Source organism: Apium graveolens, chromosome 2 (genome assembly GCF_009905375.1).
Source record: "Apium graveolens cultivar Ventura chromosome 2, ASM990537v1, whole genome shotgun sequence".
In the NCBI taxonomy this organism is placed as follows: Eukaryota; Viridiplantae; Streptophyta; class Magnoliopsida; order Apiales; family Apiaceae; genus Apium; species Apium graveolens.
In genome coordinates this window covers 247,281,469-247,305,528 of record NC_133648.1, presented here as the reverse complement: position 1 = coordinate 247,305,528, position 24,060 = coordinate 247,281,469, and positions in this window count along the sequence as shown.

Below are 24,060 nucleotides of genomic sequence, written 5' to 3'. Positions count from 1 at the left end.
TTGTGAAGGTCTGATATATCATGTGGTACTGGCATCCCCTACGGTATCTTCTAATATCTACATCCCAGAATCTGTGCTGGTTCTATCATATGGTCCTAATTACATGACCATTCTCCTGTTATACCTCCAACAAGGCATTCTTCCTAAAAATCGCAAAGTAGCTCAGTCTCTGCGAGGCAAAGTCAGCCATTATACTCTCATCGATGATCAGCTATATCGAAGATCCTTCATAGCCCCTCTTCTTAGGATGAATCCAATTACAGTATGTTGGAAGTTCATGAGGGAATTTGCGAGAGTCATTCTTCTAGTGAAGCTTTGGACCCTAAAGTGTTGCGCCAAGGGTTTTATTGACCCTCACTTCGACAAGATTGTCTTGATTATGTTAAAAAATGTATTAAGTGCCATCTTTTTTTATGGTTCCCAGGAAACCTCATATTCTTCCTACTGCCATCCTCTTTCTCATCCCATTTGACACTCAGGGTGTAGATATAATGGGTCCCTTGCCTCCAGTCAAAGGAAGCATCATGTTCCTTATTGTTGCTATCAATTACATGACCAAATGGGTAGAAGCTAAAGTCGTGGCCCATGTTATAACCACCGTTTACAGAAGGTGCTTAGATGATTACATTGTCACCCGCTTTGGTATACCTTTTACCCTCATCACCGACAATGGTCGTCAATTTATCGACGCTAAGTTTGAGGAGTATTTGACTGCTTATGTCATTCAACATCGCAGATCCTCTATGTTATATCCATAATCTAATGGGCAAGCCGATGTTACCAGTCGCGGTCTCCTACAATGCTTGAGAGAAAACCTCGAAGATAAAAAGACCTTGTGGGCCGAAGAGCTACCCAATATCCTTTGGGCCTGCAGAACTGATACTAGAAAACCCACGTGAGAGAGTCCTTTCCGGCTCACCTATGGGACTGAAGCTCTAATACCCATAAAGATCGGAGAACCATCCCAACACATGAAAAAATATGACTCTTCTTTAAATGAACAAGGTCTCCGTACAAACCTAGATCTTCTCGAAGAAAGAAAAGACAATGCACTTGTCAACATGGCTAATTACAAACAGAAATAGCCCAATATTTTATAAAAATTAATCCAAGACAGTTTTCTAAAGGAGATATAGTGCTATGGTCTACAGCCGGTTCGGATCCTACACATTCCAAGAATTTGGACCCTACTTGGGAAGGAACTTATCTCATCCATAAAGTCCTGCCTCCAAGTTTTCATGTCCTTTCCCATCTTTCAGGAGATCTTTTTCCAAACACCTGGAATGCCTTCCATCTTAAAAAATATTTTCCCTAAGATATTCATGTTTCCCTACGGCCCTCTGAACCTTCAAACCCTTCTTTGTGGCAACTTAATAGTTCCCAATTTTTAGGGGGGAAGAAGAGTGGTTGGAAGAAATCATGTATGAAGGATCCATGTATAAAGGATCCATGTATGAAGGATCAGTGTGTAAAAAGGTAAGATCAGTAAAACTAGCTTCAAATGAATGAAAGCGGATTTTGGATGTCCTAGCTCATGTAAAATTACTTAGCTAAAGGTCTAATTTTAACTACTTGTTTGCGAAACAATTGTTCTAATTCTATTTTACTGCCTTCATGTAAAAATGATACTTATATTCCTCTCTTAAAAATCCAGCATATTTAGTCCTATCTAGACTAAAGGTGGGAAGGAATATACGATCTCTACAATTAAAAGCCAATAAAAGTAATCATATCTAGGACTACGACTTGGACAGATTTCCCATCCCTTCAATCAATTCATATAAATGTCCACGTAATACAACCATACTTAGGGTTGCGACATGAATCGATTATTTGTTCATTATAATCATATCTAGGGTTATAACGAAAAATGTTGTTTATAATCACGCTTTCACTTGATTAGAGAAACTCTGAGATAATTGCAAGGCTACGACCCCAGAATGCTATTAAGGTCTTACCCCATGTTCCTGATTTCCCTAAAAAAAAACTTTGCTTGAAACCTGAATAAAAGTTTTATAAGAACATTCTCATGATGAGCTCTTATTCAAATTATTTGGAAATAATAATCATTTTGTTATGAATATATCCTTACAAATAATTTTTTTGATATATTCACGCTCAGTGATAATTTGATTCTCTTAATCATCTATGCCTTCTCTTATTAAAATCAGAATTCCTAAAGTTAAAATTTGAACAAAGTTTTTTGATTTTTCAACCCCATTTTGAATATACAATCAGAATCAAGGGGCAACCCTTATTCCCCATATTAGTATTCACAATTAAATCAAAATTCAATCAATAATTTTCCTAAACATAAATATCAGGAGAAATATAAAAGAAAATGAAATGTTGAAACACTAGAAAAAATACGGGAAGAAAAGTTTCATTGAAACAAAAGCCTGAAGGCTTACAACCAAAACATAAGAATACAAGAAAAAATTAATAATCCTCTCCAGAAACCATTCAGAGATAACCGTTCTCCTCTTTAAGCGCCCTTATATCCCCTCCAATAGATCCACTTTCACTTCCAAGTCAATAATTTTTCCTTCCTCGAAATAAACTTTATCTGTTAATTTTTCCACTCTAGCCCAAAGTTTCTTCTGTACTGAGGGACTGCCTTTCTTCTTTGGCGAAGAAGACACGCCTATTGACGTCCTCTTTGTTTCGATATCAACATTTTTTGGAACGCTCATTTTTTGTGACATCGGAGAAAAATTAAAATAAATAAAAGAGTTATAATCAAAGCCAATCTTATATTGATTATTCAAGCACATGAGACATATGCTTATATAATCTAAGTTATTCATTTTTGTATGCCCAATATTAAAGACGTCGTAATTAATGACATGTTAATTACCCCATTTTTCTAAGATTAGTGTGTTGTGTACTGATTAAATGATGAAATATTTATTTAAAAAGAAAAAACCTTTCATATTTCTGAATCATGCAAAACAAATACGAATAAAACTTTTATCGATAAGTATGATACCTCCTTAATATAATCGATAGTTCTAAAATGAAACGATAATTTTTGGCGTAAACAGGAACTAAAATTTTCAATTAAACAAGCTTCATTCATAATACGTCTATAAGATGTTAACGATACATTAATTTTTTCATAAAAATTAAAAAAATAAAGGGTAGGATCGTCGACATCAACACCATCCCTCTTAGGGTAGCGTGGGCGACGTCCTAAAGACATCCTCAATTCATTATTCCGCGCCTGAAGCATACGAATCATGTCATTAAGGACATTAATCTGTGCATAGACAAATGTATAAGTTATTTTCCGTTAAAATGATTGAAACAATAGAATGTAAATTATAAAATTACAATTTACTAGATTATAATGGGAGAAATAAAAACCAAATGCTTCTCATAATGATTTTTTTTCCTTCACCAAAAGCCTCTATTTATAGGTATTAAAGAGACTTTTGACCTTCTGAACCATTCTTCTCCCCTGATTTATTAGAGAACCTTCATAAATACCCAGTCAAATATCAACAAAATACCTCCTTATCCCAATAACTTTATTTCATTACCAATATGACTCCTCTTCTCAGAGCTTGATTGAAGAACTCTTTCATTTTTTCAAAAATTCAAAATATAATAGTTGTCACAAAATACTTATGATTTATGAAATGGAATCTAATTCGAATCACATGAATTAAAACCCGTCCAAAATATCAAAAGAGAATACGAAAGAATTTAGGCAAAATAGGTACTCCTTACAGGAAATAAGGTTCAATAAAAGTTCTAATAACATATTAAACCCTATGATCCTCATTTCTTTGGAGTTGTCGCCTTCTTCTCCTTCTCCTCGACCTTTGTAATATCACGTGAGAATTAGATTAATAATAGAATAATTGAAAAAAGTATTATAATTAGACAAAGACTATGATTTAAAATTAAATTACAGTAATGAGCCTAAAATTTGGATCGTATTTTAATATGGATAACTTGTAGTTTAAGAAATAGGGTTTTGTATCGTTATAAATACACCCTACACGTCTTCCTCGTTTTTAATATCAAAATTCGTAGGACTCTTTTACACACAAATCAACAATCTTGTAAAATTCATAGAACATTCATCGTAAGTCGGAATTTGTTGATTATGGACTTTTCGGAAAGCTCTTTTCGTTCTTTTCAACGTTTGCGATTCATGTTTTTTAAAAAGACGTAGTTTAGAGGACCAAAAGGCTAATTTTAGATCTGGTCAGATTTTGAGGTAAGTTTTTGATCAATTTTGCTAGTATTTTCTAAACTATGTGTTACATGTATATATTCTATTATATTATCAAAACATGGGCTAAGTGACAATATATTTTGAAGTGATATGTATTATCATATATATATGTGTGGTGTGCCTACGATAATTTTGGATCTTCGATTTGTGTCATGATTTGTGAAAATATCGAATAAGAATTTGGGACCGTAGTCACCGGATTGTAGTGAGAGCTTTCAAAAAAATTAGGATCGTTATCATCGGGTTATAGTGGTCGTGGCATGGATTGTTGATTTCGAATTATTGTTGTTTATGTGTTATGTGTATTATATGTATCGAATAGGAATACAAATATGAAAGTTTATTGAAAGTGTTTGTTTAGTGAATTGTATCATATAGATTATCATATTTTGTTATATGTGAATATGTTACTTGGCTCTACTAGTTGGATCGATTGGTTTCTTGCTGGCTGTATAGCTCATTACTTACAATTTCAGGTTTCGTCAAAAATTTGAATTGGATAGCATTGAATTTCGAGGATCTTAGGATTGGAGTAGACTGACTTTTGGACTACCGCTTTTATCTGCGCTTTTATAATAGTCACCATTGTAATAGAATTTTGGATTAATAATTGTATTATATTTTAGTTTCGATTTAGATTTAATGGTCCGGAAGTGCTGGCTGTTACAGCCTTCCTCTTCTTTTACTCCTCTGCCTTTTTCTTGGCCTCCATTGTTGTCTTCTCATTACCTACCTTTTTGATCGCCTCCAACCGGGCCTTCTCAACGACATTTGCCTGAGCTCACTTATTGGCTTTGAGATGTTCGACCTTTTCGGCATTAGCTGCCCTTTCTGATTCAAGCTTTTGTTCATCCTCCTTGGCTTTCCTTTCCACATCGGCCTTAGTCTTTTTCTCCACTTCAACTCTCGCCTTATCCACATTAGCACTTAACCTTTCGTCATTAGCCTTAAAGGCTTCCTACAATTATTTAGCAGCTTCTTCTTTTTCCTTTTCCAGATGTGCTATCTCCACTCTCCTAAAGATGCCTACATCATTGATGCTTAAATCCACCATGTTACTATGACCCATAAAATTCAAACCATCATTATACCCCATCTCATGGAATTCTCCAGCTTTCTCCTCCACTCTGTTCACAAATGCTTGAGTCTGAACATATTTGGCCACAGAGTCGTTATAAGTTATGTCAGACTCCTTCTCCAGTTTCTCCAAAGTCTTTGTGATCTTCTTTACTTGAGACAAACTTTTTTTCACCTCCAGTTCCTATTCGATATTCATAAACACTTCTGTCTGTAAACTAGCAGTACATGCTTGCTCGGTCTGGTAAGACTCTTCCAAACTAGCCACTTTTTCTACGGATACGGACTTTTCCTTGTTTACCCTAGCCAACTCCTCAGTCAAATTTTTTTCCATTTCCCTAGCTGTCCTCATTGAATCTAGGGCCTCATCCTTAGAAGATTTTTCCTGAAAAGTCTTTTCCCTCTCCTCTACTAACTTAGATTTCTTTAACTCCACCCTTTTTATCACATCCAAGAATCGAGTCACAAACTAAAAACATGCAATATGCAAAAATAAATTATAAAGAACTTTCATGAGAATATGAGAAATGATCATTATAATGCCTATGCTTATACTTACCACTACGAAAGCCTCAATCGCTTTCTCTACGACTTCGTCATCCGAAAATTTTTCTAGAATTCTTTTATCGGGTAAAAGTTCAAAAATGTTCAACTCCTCCGATGGGGTGCTAGATCCTTTAGTAGTCCCCAACCAGCCCCGTCCTATTTGGAAACGTACCAAAGTGTATTTCTCTGTTTCCTCCGTAGGAACTGAACTTCTGAATCTCTCACTCAAAGGCACGTTATCCATGCCTTCATCTATTAAAGTAGCTAGGATATTCTCTTGAGAAGCATACACTCCAACATCATTGTCCTCACTTGCCAAATTCTGGTGCTTAGTCCCCGAAGCCTTTCCCCTTTCCTTCAAGGTACTCAGTTCTGTGCCTTCTGTTGGTATCTTCCTCTTGTGAGATTCTCCACTCATCTCCTTCACTGTTGTAGAAACCTGAACGCTCCTTGATTGCTCTGTACCAGCCGTCATAGCACTTTCTTCCTCACTTTGACTCTTAGGATCTTTCAGATCCTTCTTCTGTTGCAGCCACAAAATTCTCTCCTTGTCTATAGCACGAGGAAGAACTAGGTCCTGAAACAGAACTGCCCAGAAACAAAACAAAAATAATATCAACCACCAGTGAAACATAAACATTTTCTTCCAATAATTAGAGAACTCATTAATAAATTATTTAAAAGGTTTTCTCATACGATTATAATTATACAAAAATCCGGTTTCTTGAAGTGACCAGCATTCCACAATCTCTTCAAATTCCCTCTGACAAACTCCTTTGTCATCCCTTTTTATGTTTCTTCTAATCTCTCCACCCTGCAAACAGTCCCAATAATCTCATCAGGGTTACGATATTCTGGTGGATACCCCAAATCTCCCCCGCGAAACATTAGAAATTCTCAGTACCATCTGTTGTTCGAGGAAGGAACTTCTACTAGGTAACCCCCTAAAATCTTGCCCTCTCTCTAGTGGATCTCATATAACGGGTCATAATCCTTGGATGCCTGGAGCTTGTGCAAAGACCAAAATGAACTCAATGTAGGCTCTAAACTCATCGTCACACACCTAGCTATGAACGCACATATTTTTCTAATGGAATTTGGGCCTATTTGTCCCAAACCAAGCCTCATATCAATAAATAGTGTATGTATGAATCGATGTAAAGTAAACGTAACCCAGCTAAAATGCTGTTAGATATATTTGATAATGTCATGGCTAATATGTTTTATGTTTAGATTTCAGATCTTATTTGAACAGAACAAATCAGTACTTAACTGATCAGTACTTATACTGGAAGTCAGAACTTAAGGGATATCAGTACTTATGTTATCAGGAGATAGATATCAGAACTTAAGTGCTGAAGGATGATCAGATAAGGACAGTAGCTGATTAAAGTTAAGAAGATCAAGATAAACATAAGAAGAGATATGCATGAAGAAGGAATTTCGTGAAGAATGGAATACTTGGAATAGAAGATATCTGATTGATATATTTTAGGAAGCAGAATCATATTCCATATCAATTAGCGAATATCTTGTAACTGTGTAGTATATAAACACAGGAATAGAGTTTACACTATATGTGTTATCATTATCGAGAATATTATTCAATATAACTCTAGAAGCTCTCGTGATATTTTGTTCATCACTGAGAGATAACAGTTCCAGATTGTAACAGGGTTTATTGTTTAAATAAAGTTTGTTTTCTGTTACATAAGTTCTTGAAGTTTGATTTGATTGTAATAAACACTGTATTCACCCCCTCTACAGTGAAAGTGTGACCTAACAAGTGGTATCAGAGCTATCTGTTAACACACATACAGTTAAAGATCCAAACACAATCATGTCTGACACAGAAACTCCAACTAAGCCTACCAAAACTGAGGAATCATCAAAGACATCAATTCAGAGTCGATATGAGACTATCAGAGTTCCCATATTGAGACCATCTGAATATCCCATATGGAAGGTAAGGATGACCATGTTTCTGGAAGCAACAGATCCAGAATACCTTGATAGAATCAGGGAAGGGCCTCACAAACCTACCAAGCTCGCTGTTGTAGTTCCAGGTGAAGCAGCAATGACCGTACCAAAGGAAAAGAATGATTACACTGCTGAAGATATAGCATCTATTGCTAAGGATGCCAAGGTACGTCACTTATTGCATAGTGCCATTGATAATGTAATGTCAAACAGGGTAATCAACTGCAAGACTGCTAAGGAGATATGGGATGCACTGGAGACAAGGTGTCAAGGAACTGAAACAGTTAAGAAGAACAGGAAGACAATACTCACTCAAGAGTATGAACACTTTGACTCTAGGACTAATGAGTCATTGACTGATGTGTATGAAAGATTTGTCAAACTCTTGAATGACTTGTCATTGGTTAATAAGGAGTATGATCTTGAAGATACAAACCTCAAATTCCTGTTAGCTCTTCCTGAATGTTGGGATTTGAAGGCAACAACAATAAGAGACAACTACAATCTTGATGAAACAACTCTTGATGAAATCTATGGAATGCTCAAGACTCATGAACTTGAGATGGAACAAAGAAGCAAGAGAAAAGGAGGAAAGTCAAGGACAGTTGCTCTCAAGGTTGAAGAGGAATCCCCCAAACCACCTTCCTCAAAGAAAGATAAGGGTAAAGCTCTTATCATAAAATCTGATACTGAGTCATCAAGTTCTGAGAGTGATGATGACTCAGATTCTGAAAGCTTGCCTGAAACTGATGCTGATGAGGAGATGAAGAAGCTGTGTGCTCTTATGGTGAAAGGAATCACAAAGATTGCATACAGGAAGTTCAGGAAGGGAAAGAAGTTTTCCAGGAAAGGCATAAGTTCTGATAAGAAGAATTTCAGAAGATCTGAAGGAAAAGGAGGAAAGTCTGACAGAGGAGATTACGCTAATGTTAAATGTTATAATTGTGGTGAGAAAGGCCACATATCTCCTGATTGCAAGAAGACCAAGAATGACAAAGGCAAAGCTTTTGTCACAAAGCAGAAAAGCTGGACAGACACCTCAGACTCTGAAAGTGAGGAGAACTATGCATTGATGGCAAATGCTGATAAATCAAGTTCTGAGAGCAGTTCTGAAGCTGCTGAAACAAAGGTACCTCAGACTACTTATGCTTTTCATACTGATGATATTAATGAGTTGAGAAGATATCTTAAAACCATGTTTGTTAGTTATAGAGATCAAACTTTAACATGTGAAAGATTAACTTCTGAAAATCTTGCTTTTAAGAAAAGAAATAATTTCTTAGAAAAAGAGTTAGTCATGTTTCATCAAACTCAGAAGGATAGAGATGATGCTTTTTATGTTAGGGATGAAGTGCTAAAAATGAATGAATCTCTAAAAACTGAGTTAGAAAAGGAGAGAGAGATTATCATAACTTGGACTAACTCTGGCAAAACAACTCAAAATTTGCTGAGCAGTGGAAACTGGAAAGAGGGCTTAGGTTATGGAGAAAATAATGAAAAAGGAACTGAAGAAATTAAGCCTGTTGATAAGCAAAAGCCGAAGTTAAAACCTGTTAAGTTTGTAACTGAAAAATCTGAAAATGAGAAATCAGAAGTTAAAAAGGAATTAGCTTCTGACAAACTAAAACAGGAAAAGACAGCTGAAGTTAACATAGGCTTAATGACAAAGAAGCAGCTTAAGCATAAGCTGAAAGATGTTAAGAATGCAAACAAGGTAAAATCACCTAGGAAAAACAGGAATGGAAAGGAAGGTGTGAATAAAAGCAATAACTATAAATCTGTTCCTGATGCTCCTAGGAAAGCATGTTATAACTGTGGAAGTTCTAACCATCTGGCTTCTTTTTGCAGGAAGAATAAGAATATTAACTCCTTATCTACAAAGTCAGGAGTTAAGAGTCAGTCTGTTAGATACAAACCACAAAATCCTTGTTTTCATTGTGGTAGTTTATGGCATTCCATTTATACTTGTAAGGAATATCATAGTTTGTACTATGATTATTATCAAATAAAACCTTCTTTAAAGAAAGTTTCTGTTGTTCCTTCTAGTATAAGTTCTGATAAGAAAACTGTTAACATAAACTCTGATGCTAAATCCGCTGCAAATGTTAACAAACCTAAAAAGGCCAAAGGATCCAAGCAAGTCTGGGTCCTTAAAACTAATAATTAGTGGTCTTTTTGATTGCAGGGCAACAAGAAAAATATTTTAGTTCTGGACAGTGGATGTTCAGGACACATGACTGGAAATAAGGCCCTGCTATCAGACTTTGTGGAGAAAGCTGGCCCAAGTGTTTCTTATGGAGATGGCAACATTGGAAAAACTTTGGGATATGGCAATATCAATCTTGGGAATGTCATCATTAAAGATGTAGCTCTGGTCTCAGGACTTAAACACAACTTACTGAGTATAAGTCAAATCTGTGACAGAGGTTATCATGTTGATTTCTTTGCAGAACATTGTGAAATAGTTAGTAAATCTAAAGGAAAAATTGTTCTGAAGGGATTCAGGCGTGGTAACATTTATGAAGCTAAGCTTTCAACAAGTTCTGATGGTTCTGCAATCTGTTTAGTGAGTAGAGCCTCAACTGAAGAAAGCTGGAATTGGCACAAGAAACTCTCTCATTTAAACTTCAACAAGATAAATGAACTGATCAAGAAAGATCTTGTGAGAGGACTGCCAAAATCAGTGTTTGTTCCTGATGGTCTTTGTGACTCATGTCAGAAGGCTAAACAAAGAAAATCTTCGTTCAAGAGCAAGACTGAATCATCAATTCTTGAGCCTTATTATCTACTTCATGTTGATCTATTTGGTCCAGTGAATGTCATGTCTATTGCAAAGAAGAAATATGCGTTGGTCATAGTAGATGAGTTCACCAGATACACATGGGTGTATTTCTTGCACACAAAAAGTGAAACTGCATCTATCCTGATTGATCATGTCAAACATCTGGATAAATTGATCAAAGATTCTGTGAAAATTTTGAGGAGTGATAATGGCACTGAATTCAAGAATTTGATAATGGAAGAGTTCTGCAAAAATCATGGAATAAAGCAGGAATTTTCTGCTCCTGGAACTCCACAGCAAAATGGAGTTGTTGAAAGAAAGAATAGAACTCTAATTGAAGCTGCACGAACAATGCTTGAAGAAGCAAAGCTTCCAACCTATTTCTGGGCTGAAGCTGTGCAGACTGCTTGTTTTACTCAAAATGCAACACTCATTAACAAGCATGGAAAAACACCATATGAGATGGTGAAGAACAAGAAGCCAAATCTCAAATACTTTCATGTATTTGGATGTAAATGTTTTATTCTCAAGACTCATCCTGAACAGCTATCCAAGTTTGATCTAAAAGCTGATGAGGGAATCTTTGTAGGATATCCACTTTCTACAAAAGCCTTCAGAGTCTATAATTTGAGAACAAAAGTGGTCATGGAATCTATCAATGTCTCTTTTGATGACAAGAAGATCACTGGACTTGAAGATTGCATTGATCATGATCAGCTGAGATTTGAAAATGAAGATTCATATCCTGACAGTCTAAGTCCTGATACTGTAAATTCTGATGGATTAAACTCTGATGTTATTGAAACTGTGGTGACTACGTCAAAGGAAGATGCACCAATGCAGGGGGAGCATACTCAAGATATTATCCCATCTCAAGAAGCATCAGAACATACATCTGGCTCTTCAAATTCTGATTCGTCAAGTTCTGATAAGCCAAGTACTGACAGTGCTGAAAATCTAAATACTGAAGGATCCAACTCAGAGAGCATAGTTTCAGGGGGAGCATCAGAAAATGAAACCGAAGACAGCATGAATCATGGGGGAGCATCCAGTTCTAGAGAAAATCTTCCATCTGCAAGGAAGTGGACAAAATCACATACACCTGATTTAATAATTGGAAATCCTGAGGCAGGTGTCAGAACTAGAACAGGTACTTCGAATGAATGTCTTTACAATTCTTTTCTCTCTCAGTCTGAGCCAAAGAAAGTGGAAGAAGCTCTTCAAGATACTGATTGGGTGCAAGCAATGCAGGAAGAGTTGAATGAATTTGAAAGAAACAAAGTCTGGACCTTAGTGCCAAGACCCAAGAATAGATCGGTTGTTGGTACAAAGTGGGTATTCAGAAACAAAACTGACAGTGATGGCATAATTGTAAGGAACAAGGCAAGGCTGGTTGCAAAAGGATATTCTCAACAGGAGGGAATTGACTATGATGAAACATTTGCTCCAGTTGCTAGGTTAGAAGCCATAAGGATATTCATGGCTTATGCTGCTCACAAAAAGTTTACTGTCTTTCAAATGGATGTGAAAAGTGCTTTTCTCAATGGAGAATTGGAAGAGGAAGTATATGTTGAACAACCTCCAGGCTTTGTAGATTCCAAACATCCAGATTATGTCTACAGGCTTGATAAAGCACTTTATGGACTTAAGCAAGCTCCAAGAGCATGGTATGAGACTTTAGCTCAGTTTCTTCTGGAAAGTGGATTCAACAGAGGAACTATTGACAAAACATTGTTCTATCTCAATCATGGCAAGGACTTACTTCTGATCCAGATTTATGTTGATGATATTATTTTTGGGTCTCCAAATGACAAACTTTGCAAAAAGTTTGCCAACCTAATGCAGTCAAGATATCAGATGAGTATGATGGGAGAACTTAGTTATTTTCTGGGCCTTCAAGTCAAGCAGACTGAAGAAGGAACTTTTATTTGTCAATCTAAGTATACCAGAAACTTGCTGAAGAAATTTGGAATGCAAGACTGTTCAAGTGCATCCACTCCCATGGCCACTGCAACAAAACTGGATAAGGATACTGGTAATTCAGTAGATATTACTGATTACAGAGGTATGATTGGCTCACTTCTCTATCTAACTGCTAGTAGACCAGATATCATGTTTGCTACCTGTCTTTGTGCAAGATTTCAAGCAGATCCAAGAGAACCTCACTTAACAGCTGTAAAAAGAATCTTTAAGTATCTTAAAGGAACAGCTGATCTAGGATTATGGTATCCTAGAGAATCTGATTTTAAATTAATAGGTTACTCAGATGCAGATTTTGCAGGTTGCAAAATTGACAGGAAAAGCACAAGTGGAAGCTGCCAATTTCTTGGAGGCAGGTTGGTTTCTTGGTATAGCAAGAAACAAAAGTCAATTTCCACATCAACTGCAGAAGCAGAGTATATTGCTGCAGGAAGCTGTTGTGCACAGATTCTTTGGATGAAGAATCAGTTACTGGATTATGGGTTAACATATTTCAAAATCCCTATTTACTGTGATAATCAAAGTGCTATTGCTATGACAGGTAATCCAGTTCAACATTCTATGACAAAGCACATCAGCATCAGGTACCATTTCATCAGGGAACATGTGGATGAAGGTACAGTGGAATTGCATTTTGTTCCCACAAATCAACAAGTAGCAGATATCTTCACCAAACCACTGTGTGAAGCTACCTTTTCAAAATTGGTAAATGAACTTGGAATGATTTCAGGTTCTTTCTCTAAATCTGCTTAAACTTGTTCTATGTTATCAGACTTTATGATCAGTATTTACAGAATTAATCTCTTTGTATATTCTGTGCATTAATTGATAAATGTCTTCAAGTACTGACTGTTGTCTGATATATGTTTCTAAACTCTGATAAGTGATATGTCTGTTTCAGTAACTATTCAATCCTATGAGGATAACTGTGCTAGATACTGACCTACTAGTCTTCAATAAACAAATGATCCCATGAAAGAAGTAATTATTTCTGTGGAAATCTTATGACACAAGAAAATTCTGATAACTGAGCTTAGTTAAGTTTACTTTGTATATCTTATTACTAAGTCACAAATTAGAATAATGCTACTCATCTGTTTAAGTTCTGATTCTAGTAAAACTGCTGAATGTACTAAGTGCTGATAAACCTCACTTATCAAAAGAAAAAGAAAAGAATCAAAGAATAATATCAGGTACTCCTTTGAGATCTAGAGTAAAAATGTGAATGGGACGACCCAAGTGCATTGCTGGTATTAAGTAAATATGCATTAGAAAAGCAAAATATTTTTCTTGGTGACTGTTCACACTCTATGATTACTGGAGAAATACTCTGATAATAGCATAAATTCTAATAAACAGTCGTGACTCACTTACACTGAGAAGCCTCTGTAAAATAGAATTTCAAAAGATGCATAAAATTAGCACAAAAACAGTAGAGGTGGACTCATGCATGAACTCATTTATCAGTAGGTTTCAGGATAATGACAGTTCTTTAGCAAAATTTTAATTATGACTTATTTCTAAGATGTACTGAAGTAGATCAGACTTTACTCTTTGTCTGTTATTTAGCTTAATGCACACACACATCACTCCATATGAATGATGAAATTTCTGTGGTGGTCTATGTTATTTTAGATAAACAGTCATTGTGTCACTTCTGCACAAATTCTGAGGACAAGTTCTAGTTCCACGTTCTGATGATTAAGTTCTGACGTTCATAACTAAGAACTTGTATGAGTATTTACTAAGATAGATATTCCTTGTTCGAGTTAAGACATTATGTTCTGATGACTGTTAAGTTCTGGTATAGGTCTAAGTTCTGATTTTTCAGTCTAACCCTTTACTTGACTTATCTGTGAATAAAATTTGGTAACAGTCTCAGATTAATTTCGAAATGTTGAAGTGGAAGATTAATAGTCTATGGTTAAAACATAATGGCACTCGTCCTTGAACAGTTCACTCTTGTTACATGTGCACATTCCTTTTCCAATGACTGTTATTCTTTTTCAAAGTCTAGGGAGACGAGGTAGAATTACTTCTACCTGTCAGCATTCAATATCTTTGCTTCTCTTGGCATTCTCTTGCCTATATATGCAGCCACTTCACATTAGTCTTCTCATCCCACTTGTATCACAAATTCAGTCTTGTTTTTCATTTACTATCACAAATGGCTGAATTTGGCTGGTTCTACAATTACGGTGATGAGACTGTGCATGTCTTTTTGAATGGAATTCCAACTCCCTACCCTATCACCAATATCCCTCACAATCTCTGGATTCAATTTCCAGAGGTTATCAAACGTGATCTGATGGCCGTTCGAAGAGACCTTCACCTTCGTCGTATCCGTCAGCAAGAGCGAATCATTCGACTCGCTATCTTGTTTGTCGAAGATAGGAAGAGGAAGATGACTTAATCTCGTCTTCTTCCTGTTCTTCTTCATCCTCAGCTTTGTCAGGCTTCTTAGCTAGGACTAAAGCTGTTGATGTTAGGATTAGAAGCTTAGGGAAAATCTTGTATTGATGTAATTTCTATTTCATATATGTATTGACTTGATATATTAATGAAAACTGTCTTTACTTCAAGATTTTGTCTCTGAGTTATTTTATCTTGTGTTGATAAATCCTGATTGATATTCTGATGACCATTTAAATTTTGTTTTTATTTAAGTTCTGATTCTCCGTCAGCACTTATTCATAGAAATTATCTCGGTCATTTTTAACATGATTCATTTTCAGAATATTAATGTTGCAGTGAAAAACAATCCAATCAGTGATAACGGGTTAAAATTTGAATTGTTTCCCTTGATAAAAGGAACAGTTTTTTTTCCTTGAAACTCGGCAAATGGGTAAGTCATGATTACTGTTTTCTCGAGCCCAGTAACTATCCGTTATTACTGCATGTCTGACAGGTGTCCAACGGTAACATTTTTTTTGTATAAGTACAGCAGAGAGAAGATTTCTTTAATCTTTTTAATTTCTTCATCTTCTATCTCTCTTCTTACTTTTACTCTCCTTCACTTTACTATTTCCGTTGTTTACATACTGATATTATCTCAAACACCTAACAGGCATACTTGAATTTCAATATTTTTTCACATGGCACCAAAGGATTTAATCATTGATGGAGCAAAGTTCGTTCCAAACAACTATGCTGCAATTCTTGATCATACTGAAGCTCCATCTGAATTGCATTTTGTGCAAGATCTTCTTGCACATAGTGAGGTTGGGTACGCCTTAACTCAGCCTGAATTCTTTTCAAGTCAACAAGTTCTGAGGTTCTGGAGGACTGGCGTTTTTGATGATGGTGGTAACCGTGGAACTCCCAGTATTATTTTCCAAGTGGGTGATTCATCTTTTGTAGTCACTCCTGGTACAGTACGCAGGGCTTTACATCTTCCAGAGGATTGTACTTTCTCAGTTCCAGAGGACTCAGCCCTTCGGGAGTTAATGGCTGAATTGGGATATGAAAAGAGTCTGACGAAACTTGGACAATTGAAACGGGCTAATATCAGAAGAGAATGGAGTTTCTTTTTCGATTGCATCACCAAGGCCTTTGGCAACAAGTGTTCAAATTTTGATGCCATCCCAATTCTGAGTCAGCACATCGGGTATGCTATTATCCATCAAACTCATTTTGATTTTGCAACTGGAATAATTGGTTTTATTGGGGATAGGATGACAGAGGATCGAGATGTTGTTTATTTTGCTAGATTCTGTCAACTTATTTATACGTATTGTACTGCTGAACCCCAGTTAGTCAGCACTCAAACCCCACCTTTTAAGGTTGCCAAAAGGTACTTTAACGACCTGATAAATGCTGACACAAAGAAATCAATGGTGAGACAATTACAGATTCCTCAGTCTGTGAAACAGATTCTGGTAAATGCTGATCCAGCTAATTACAAATCTGTTTACTCAAATGTTCAACCAACTCACCATAACCAAAATCCATCAACCTCAGTCCCTACCTCTCATTCTACTCAACCTACCCTCAGAACTTATCTCAAATCCTATCTCTCCACTTCACAGAATGCTCAACCTTCTTCTTCAGCACCTACTGTGAAGCCTACATCCTCTAAGCCAAAGAGAACAAAGACTGTTCCTCAAACATCTCAGAAGAAGCGGAGGATTACTTTGAGAGATGAATCAGATTCTGAGGATCAGATTCCATCTTCAGAACCTATGATAAATGAAGCTGAGAAGGCAACTTCTCAGAAGGATTCTGCAATTGGGGGTTCTAGGCTTCTCAAGAGGCTTAGACGTATGACGGTTCCTGCAACTCCCAAGGAATCCACATCAACAAGGAAGTACAAGAAACAGAGGGCACAGAGGCCAGTTTCAGATGATGAGGAGGAAGCAGCTAAGGAAGGGGATCAGGAATCTCTGATCTCGCAAGACAAGGAATTTGCTCCAGTCACTTCTTCTCCGTCAACTCAATCTCAGGAACCTGTATCTGACAAGGCTAATTCACCTTCTATATCTCTTGTTGATCCAGGCACAAGTGCTGAAATTGATATTCAGAACTTGGTTGTGCCTGAAATACTTTTGTTAGAAGCTCCAACAACAAATAATCCTTCCACAACACCTGTTACTGATGCTGTTCAAACTCCTGAGTTATCACTATCACCTTCTCTGCATCAAGATGATGATCAGATTTTAGGTGAGCATCAGGATATGGCTGTTGATCAGAACTTAGTATCAGATCAGCAATTAGAGGATGTTGAAGCCTCCATTGCTACTCACACAGTTGTCTTATCAGAAGATACTGATTCTTTAAGTTCTGATGCTGCAAATGTTGGAGATACTGGTGAAGCTGCTACAACTGTAGATGCTGATGCAGCAGGTCCTTCAGGACATACTCCTCCATTGACTCTTCCTAAGTCTGAACTGCTAAAGGAGTTTGTTATCAGGGATGCACCAGTACCTTGGAGTGAAACTCCTGCAGGTCAGGAGTGGACTAAGGAATGGAACTCAGTTTCATGTGTTCCAAATGCTTTACATCTTGCTGAGCACTTGACTAAAGCTGATGAAATGTTAAATTCTGATGATTTTAAAACCCAGCTTAGAGTCACTGCATTGAGTACTAAACATCTACAAGGTCTTCATTCCAATACTCATGCAGAGCTACACAAGATTCAGGAGAACTTTATTAAACAGGAACAAGTTTGGAAACTTGATAAGAAAAAGTTCTTCCAACCTACCATTGACAGGGTTGCTTATATTGAGAAAACTCAAGAGAAGCAACAAGCTCAGATTGATCAAATTCTGACAAATCAAGCTTCTCAGCAATCGCAACTTACTGACATCCAGACCCCAGTGGAACTACTTATCTCTCTTTTATTACCTGCTGATGCCAAAAAGGGGGAGAAGGTAATTAAGTCCAAATGCAAAACCAACAAGTCACTGCAAGGAAAGGATGATGGAACAGATGACCAAGGAAACTCTGGAATGGGTAGTGGTCATAGTCAAGGTAGAAGGTTTACATCAAGACAAGCTAGTCACAGAACGAGTTCTGATACTGGGAAAAGAATAAGTTCTGCTGCTGGTAAAAGGATAAGTTCTGATGAACTTCTAGATCTTGATGAGGAAATGTCAAGACAGTTATTTCTTCAAGAAAATCCAGGGATGGACTTGGAAAGTTTAAAGGAAGAAGAAGCCAGACTTAAATCAGAGAAAGTCACATCTAAATCTGAAGCTTCTGGTAAAAAGTTACTTCCAAAACCTAAAGGCATTGTGATCAAAGAAAGGAAACATACTGAAGAAACTTTGGCTAGATCACAACCACAGATAGATCCAAGATCCAAGGGTAAAGAAAAGGTTGGTGAACCTATCAAGCCTTATGTACCTCCTGAGGAAGAAGAAATTACTGTTGGAAAAGATAATCTTGCTCTGACTTCAAGAAAAGTTCTTAAAACAACCTCTGACATGGCTCAAGTTGTTCAGAGTCAAGAAATTGTAAGTTCTGATATTCAGAAGAAGCAAGTAACCTCTGACACAGCTCAAGTTAACTTGATATCAGAAGGAAGATCAAATACACTCCTACCAGGATTCACTAAAGCAAAACAGACTCAACCTTTGAAGACTACTGCAAGTGGTTTTGAAGCAAGAGTAGTTACTGGAAAGGAAGCTAGAGATAAAACTGGATTGGGAAGTGCTGATGAAAGAAGAGTACACAACACTACTGATGATCCAACTTCCTTGTGTGAACCAGGTATTGGAGCAACTCCTGAAAGATTGAATCAACTAGAATCTGTACAGATGGTTTACCATACCTACTTGAAAGAATACATCATGTTGTATTTCATGACAGATGGTAGGGTTTATCATATAAGACAAAATGCCATTCCGTTGAAGTATTTTGAAGAATTGGAGCATGTATTGTTCTTACTTCAAGTGGATGACAGAATAACAGAGACTGCTGCAAACTACTTAAAGGAACAGATTCAGAGACAGAAAAGACTTTATTCTGTTAAGTCTGACAGCAGATATGTTCCAAAGTACAGAAATCACAATGGTGATATTGTTGATATGAAGCCTAATACTGCACAGATCAGAACATATCTTGGTATTAAGGGGCTTGAATTCAATCTAGAGTCTAATAAAGCTTATGTCATAAGACTAGATCGGGAGTTGAGAAAAGCAAAGATTAATGATCTCAGAGCTGCAATATTTCAAACTGGTGAAGATACTGCAGAGCTTAAAGATGTCAAACGGAGAATGATTGATGAACTCAGATATGCTGAGAAATGTTTGTTGAAGAATTATCTCAGAACAACTCCTGACATCAGAGAGATCAGAAAATGATGAAACCAAGTCGAAGATCTACAACTGCTTAAATTCTGATATTTATACAGGTTGAAGTTGTTATCAGAAGTTGAATTGGTAAAAACTTTAAGGACTGTAAGTTGTAGTTATCTTGTCTATTTCTCATGCATTTGTACTTAATGTTTTTGACATCATCAAATATCTGTTAAACTTGTATATTTTGTTAATTTACAAGTTGGGGGAGATTGTTAGATATATTTGATAATGTCATGGCTAATATGTTTTATGTTTAGATTTCAGATCTTATTTGAACAGAACAAATCAGTACTTAACTGATCAGTACTTATACTGGAAGTCAGAACTTAAGGGATATCAGTACTTATGTTATCAGGAGATAGATATCAGAACTTAAGTGCTGAAGGATGATCAGATAAGGACAGTAGCTGATTAAAGTTAAGAAGATCAAGATAAACATAAGAAGAGATATGCATGAAGAAGGAATTTCGTGAAGAATGGAATACTTGGAATAGAAGATATCTGATTGATATATTTTAGGAAGCAGAATCATATTCCATATCAATTAGCGAATATCTTGTAACTGTGTAGTATATAAACACAGGAATAGAGTTTACACTATATGTGTTATCATTATCGAGAATATTATTCAATATAACTCTAGAAGCTCTCGTGATATTTTGTTCATCACTGAGAGATAACAGTTCCAGATTGTAACAGGGTTTATTGTTTAAATAAAGTTTGTTTTCTGTTACATAAGTTCTTGAAGTTTGATTTGATTGTAATAAACACTGTATTCACCCCCTCTACAGTGAAAGTGTGACCTAACAAATGCTCTAACAGAATGCCTACCCAAAGATCTTCTTCTCTTTGATATATTTTCCCTCTTCTTCCACAATTCTAATCTCTTAATCCTCAAGAATTTGGAAGGCATATCTTACAAAGTGAAACCACTCCTCATTAAAATTATAAGGCTTATTGATATATTCCAAATCCTTCAACCTCCCGGTTAATACCTTATCAGGAATTTTACCGAACCCCTTCCGCAATAACACGTTTTTTCATAGGTTTTAAAATAATCCCCTCTTTTGACATCCGTAGGAATCATAACAAATTTCTCCGTGCAATCTAGCCAACCGGAAGCCGTCTCTATGCAACTCCTTGTAGGCACCTTCAAACCCTTACTTCATGAAACTCTTCCTTGCTTCCCCATTCTCCTTGCTTTTTTCACAGTTTCCCCTTTTTCTCCCCTCCCAAGAGGTGTTGTCTTTGAACCCTTCTTACTTGAATGGCCTTCTACCTCATGAAGATCTTTCCCGTTCCCTGTATGGCCCACAAAAACTACCTTCCCTTTAGGGGCACTAGACCTTAAAGGAACGGCCGGAATAACCCTGTTCGATATCATTTTCCCTTTCCCTTGACTCTCAGGATTATCACTAGAACTCCCTTTTGTTGCTAATTTCTTCCACTCGCATTAAAGAAGATAAATACTTATTCTCTGAATCTGTAACGCTCTCCCCACTCCTAGCAATCGATTTTCATCAAATCCTACAACCAAGTTAAAGAAATGAGACGTTATGAAAAACACATATCAATGTCCTCAATTTTACATAACGATAACACACTCTCAAAATCTTAGTACAAAGATCCATTTAGGGGCACCGGACCTTAAAGGAACGGCCGGAATAACCCTGTTCGATATCATTTTCCCATTCCCTTGACTCTCACGATTATCACTAGAACTCCCTTTTGTGCTAATTTCTTCCACTCGCATTGAAGAAGATAAATACTTATTTTCTGAACCTATAATGCTCTTCTCACTCCTAGCCATCGATTTTCATCAAATCCTACAACCAAGTTAAAGAAATGAGACGTTATGAAAAACACATATCAATGTCCTCAATTCTACATAACGATAACACACTCTCAAAATCTTAGTACAGAGATCTCTCCAAATTAGTAGATTATACTTTTCCCTTTCCTACCAAATCCTTACTCATTATCTTCAAGGTCATACATACTTTCCCAACTAATCTTACCCCCTCAAACTCTAAAAACGATTAATCTTATCACTCCCACACATTTTCCCTCCTTCTCCTTATTTTAAACCCTAAATCCATTAGTTCTCCAAACATATTACTCTAACAATGCGTATTTATTTCGAAAATAACCATTCAAAATTTATCATGCATTCTATAAAGTATTTCAGAAAAATGAAAAGGTTAAGAGCATTAAGAACATACCTTTTAATGGATGTCGTGATGTAGAAAGCTTCTTCTTTTTCGAAGAATGTCGACGCCGATTACCTAAAAAATTCAGTCTTTTATCTAACTGAAAAGTTTACGCTTATCCCTCTCTTACAAAGTTCAAAAGATTATGTAATAAAAAGAATGAAAACATAATTAGGATGTATTTATATACTCAAGCCACGACTCCCTAAAATGCTATAATAACAACCATTCCCCTAAAATCTAGGGATTTAAAAAAAAATGCTAGTGGGGCCCAGATTTACACTTTTTCTCATTTTCATTTCTTTCTCCCACATCACCAATACTTGTTCAGTTACACGCCTCATTTCCCCTTTTCTTTTGTTCTCCCTTATTTTACTACCAATTTTTTTATAATTAATTTTATTAAAGTCTATTTATACTTTTCTTCGTCTCAATCCCCCATTTCTAATATTTTTTCCCAAATTATTCGATATATTCTTTTTTTCTCTATCATTTTCCACACCAACAATGCTTTTTGTACACCTCTCCTTATAATTGTATTTCCTATTGAAATTCATAAAAAAAAACCTACAGATACATCACAGCTTAATTTGTCTCCCTTACGAGATAATATTTAAACATTGTTGTGCAAGACATGCCTGTACTTCAACAAGACTAAGTCAAATTGACAACCCTAAGTTAGTTGTATTGTAATCTTAATTTGTATTTTGTACTTGTAACATTTAAAGTCTGTAAAAATATCAAAAGAGCAGACTGGAGTATTTTTCTGTAAACAGTGTCAAGCCTAAAAATTCTATCTGGAAGAAGATCAAGAAGATAATGCCTCAGAAGAATTATGAAGAAGTTTGGAGTTGAATAAATCTGTTTTGAGAAAAATATTTTAAGTCAAGATCTCTACAAGTCACAGATTTAGTGTTATAGAGAAGTCACTCGAGAACTCCAAATGACTTATAGAGTACTCAGAAAACCTACTAGAGAACTCAGAGATATCGACAAGTTAAATTGAACACATGAAGATTGGAGATATCGACATGTCAATTCTTCACTAGAGAACTTAGAGTTATCGACAAGTCAGTATTCATTAGAGAACTCTGAATTATCGATAAGTCAAATTTCACTAGAGAACTCGGAGATATCGATTATCCACAGTTCACTAGAGAACTCTTGAGTTATCGACAAATCAAATTTGACTAGAGAACTCTGAGTTATCGACAAGTCAATAAGTCACTAGAGAACTCAGAGATATCCATAAGTCAAAGTGAAGATATGAAGATTAGAGATCTCGATAAGCCAAATTCTCTTATAGAGAACTCAGAGACCTCTACAAATCAAATCAACTATGGAGTATTAGAGATCTCGACAAGCCAATATACTTATCGAGATGTTAAGATATCTATATGCCTAACTGGAGATCTCGAGGTAAAATCTCAAAGTACAAATTGCAGATCAGTTCAATATCCAAGATTAACAATCAACAAACAATCCAACCAGTTGGATTGACAAGTCTACAAAAAGCAGTTTGAAGAGTGTGCAAGATCAAGGGTGAAGATTAACTGACAAAGGAAGATCAAAGTTAACACAATATACAAAGATATGCTAAGCCGGAAATGGAAGATATACTTTCCTAAAATGGAAATGATTAGTGACAGTTTACTAAAATGAATAGCATCTCTTATTTTATACTGTGTAAACCAGCAGTTAACTAAAATAAAAAATTAACACTGGTCCTTTGTTAGAAGTAACAAACAATTTTAGACCAGGAACTCTTGTATTCTCTCAAAAAAGAAGATAAGCTCTTTATCAACAAAGAGCCTAGAAATTTTGTAGCAGAAGATTCTTAATTTTAATATAAAATTAAGTGAGTTTTGAAAAACCTGTGTTCTTTATTATTGCATGTTTAATTTCTGCATGAACACATTTCACTACAAGATTTGATTTACTTTGTTCACAACCAAAATAGTTCAAGAAAAATATTAAAATACAAAAACACAGTCACCCCCTCCCCTCTGTGTGTAATTCATTACCCTAACAAAATTTTGATAACGAATCTTTCTAAAGAAACTTTATTTATCAAAGAGGTAAATGATAGTCTTAAAATTCATACGGCCTACAGACCCAGGACTTGCGGCCTACAGCCCTTCTCCCTACGGCAAGGGTTCCAAAAGTCACTCGTTCAAATCCATCTCCACATATCATGTTTATCACGTACTCGTCACCTGCTTCGTCTCAGTAATCCCCGAATATTTGGAGACAATGATACATGTCTCTACATTCCATTCTTATCATCTAGCCTATGTGTAGTCTCTAGGCACATGTCATCACTTACCTAAAATATGGGAGATTACTCATGTTTGAAAAGATATAAAACCTACCAAAAATTGAGTAGAAAGACGAAAAAGAAAAATGACAAAAAATAGATAAAGAACAAGAAAAAATCTT